This window comes from Cyprinodon tularosa, unplaced genomic scaffold, assembly GCF_016077235.1.
Source record: "Cyprinodon tularosa strain WSP-4 unplaced genomic scaffold, ASM1607723v1 ctg160, whole genome shotgun sequence".
NCBI lineage: Eukaryota > Metazoa > Chordata > Actinopteri > Cyprinodontiformes > Cyprinodontidae > Cyprinodon > Cyprinodon tularosa.
Window position 1 is genome coordinate 1,378,068 of NW_024038438.1, and position 2,601 is coordinate 1,380,668.

Sequence of the window (2,601 nt, forward strand, 5' to 3'; positions counted from 1 at the left end):
TGACCACCTTCCCCCACATCTTCGGCTCACCCAGAGGATTCCCCCCGACTTCAGACTCCCGTTGAACCACGAAGAGCCAGAAGAGTCCCTAGAGTGCCAAGAAGACCGTGTCTCCAGGAGGAGGAGAAGAGAGGAAGACGACGAAGAGGAGCTCCCCTGGAAGAGGCTTTGTCATGACAGGGATGTTTAAGAAGAGGAATTCTGGCAGGATCTGGCAGGTCTAGGGATGCCTTAGGTAGCGTCTTGCACCGTGGCTTTTATTTACCCCGCTGCAAGATTTTGATTTAAGTTTTAGATGTTAGAAATTTCGTTTAGCACTGACATTTGAGCAGGCACTGAGGACATGGCAACCATTTAAAAAAGGTGTGGAACATGAGAGCTGGCTAAGGCAGACATAATCTAGCATGCTCTACATCTTATGTCAGAGCTGGACAGTCTGCCAGCTAACAGAAGGCAACACAAACAAAGGATTGATAAAAGAACCAGATTTGAAAAGAAGAAACACAGCATGGAGGCAAATGAACAAAAAAATAAAAACACCAAAAGACAAAAAATGAATCCTGGTTGAAAACAGATGAACCACAAGGAGGCAAACCAATCCAAGGAGCAGCTGGACATCACTGCTGAGGACAATGCAGGAGGTCAAAGAAAAATCTTAAAGGTCTAAAAATGGAGGTCACCTAAAGTCTATAGGCAGAGGGCCAAGGCTGTAGTGGAGACAGATTATCTAGAGTAGGACGATGCTGCTGGGGACAAACTGGATCTAGAATGGAACAGTGGCACAGCTTGTGGTGGTCATCAGTGGAACTGGTCTCTGGGATGTTGGTGAGAAGGTAAAGAGACGATGCTTGGAGGGACAAACTGATTTCAGAGCAGTTTGAGACAGAGGACAGGACTGATGTAGGGATTTGGTTTGTGAGAGGAGCCGACTGTTAGAAACAGCTTTCAGATGCGACTTGGTCTACTTCTAGATGTTCCTCTGGTCAGTTAGTTTTCAGGCCTACTTTGAGGGAAAGGAACCCTCTGCAGAAATATTCTTCATATGATCTAGGCCTGTTCTGACCGCAGTGGATCTCTTCTGTGTTTTTTGAATCCCATGTTGGACCGAGCCGCTACAAGCTTTGGGCCAATCAGAAGATGCTGATGAGATCTGCAGCGACCAAACCAGAGGAGGATCATCTGAGCTGCTGACCTTCACAAAGAGTGAGAGCATGTTCAGTAAGGAGCAACAATAATCCTTCATTTAAATATAACGTTAACATTTCAGGTGGCCTCACTTAGTTTTTCATGTATGTTCAGACACTGTGGACGTCCAAAAGCAGAACTTCTGTGAGGAACCGGGACATCCAGGATGGTGAGGAGCTTCCCAGTCCCCACCTGAGGACGGCACAGAGAAAGACTGGAACAGAAAACACATGGAGTAAGACTTTATGAACACCACAAACCGACAACTCAAGCTTCCCAGGCCTGATTAAAAGCTAACAGTCACTGAAACACAGAAAGACCAAGATTATGATGAAAACAACATCCTGCCCAGATTTAAACTTGGTTTCCAGGAAATTCATTTGTCTTCTTTTTGCAGGGAAAGCAGGTTGAACATGGGAGCAGTTTTCTAGCAGCCGGATCACATTGGAACAGAGTCCATCCACACGTGTTTGGAGGTATGTTGGTTGTTATCTGACTAGAGAGGCATCACATGCAGACAGTTTCAGACTCTGAGGACGCTTTGCTTTCATTGATAAAGGAGCTGAAGAAGAGGACGGAGCACAGAGACCGCTAAGGAGGAGAAACATGGCTCCTCTATTTCTCTCCAACATGCTGGAGTCCTGGACTGAAAAACGTTGACGACCCTGCAGCTAAACCATCAGTCTGCTCCACCCAGTAAGAGAAGATAACAAACCTTTATTGCTTCCAGATGTTCATCAGTATTGGTGGAGATATTAAAAACAGATCCAGAACAAACAGATTTAAAAGATACAACCATCCCATCAAGGTGGTCTGACCTTTAATCTTTATCTTTCCATCATTAATTGTTCACCTTCGTTTGAATCTCTGTAACCAAAATTTACCAGAACCAGAAGTTCTGACTTTTCCATTAGACCACAGATAAACAGTTAGGAAGCAGCTGTATAAGGGACCAACATCAACAGAAAGATGAAGACGACCACCTGAAGATGTCTGACATCAGTTTTGGCTTTTTGATTTTTCAATTATACAACATGAATGAGAAGGGAAATGTGTTGTGATGTGTTGTATTTTAATCAAAGATTAACATTTTTAGTATCTAAGTGTTTGATATTACTTTTCTTGATAATAAAAAGAAAGTCCATGTGTTAGATGACCACCTGATGGCTGATGGTCAGTATTGGCAGAGATTTCTGGATCAGAGAATGAACTTTGATGATTGGGTCATCTCAGCTACCATTGGGAAAGAGGTGCGCTGAGATTAAATCCTCCAACTTTTCAATGTGTGCTTTGACTGAGCCTGATTCTGAAGAGCTGAACTCGTCATCTGCGTGAAACATCTTTGTGTTATGATTTTAACATTTTGCATAGAGATTGATCTTTTTTTACTTTTAATGAAGCTTTGTAGAGATGAAG

The 2,601-nt window shown here is 43.3% G+C and overlaps 1 long non-coding RNA gene across 2 annotated transcripts; it reads left to right on the plus strand.

Moving 5' to 3' along the window:
• The first annotated feature begins 353 nt into the window (after positions 1–353).
• LOC119780460 lies at positions 354–1,998 on the plus strand. 2 transcript variants are annotated; one of them, XR_005280394.1, is made up of 4 exons: positions 354–1,203; positions 1,300–1,420; positions 1,583–1,661; positions 1,745–1,998. It is a non-coding gene; the product is annotated as an uncharacterized LOC119780460 (long non-coding RNA). The 2 variants fall into 2 exon arrangements; XR_005280393.1 differs by having other exon boundaries at positions 354–1,218; positions 1,745–1,995.
• The last annotated feature ends 603 nt before the right edge of the window (positions 1,999–2,601 follow it).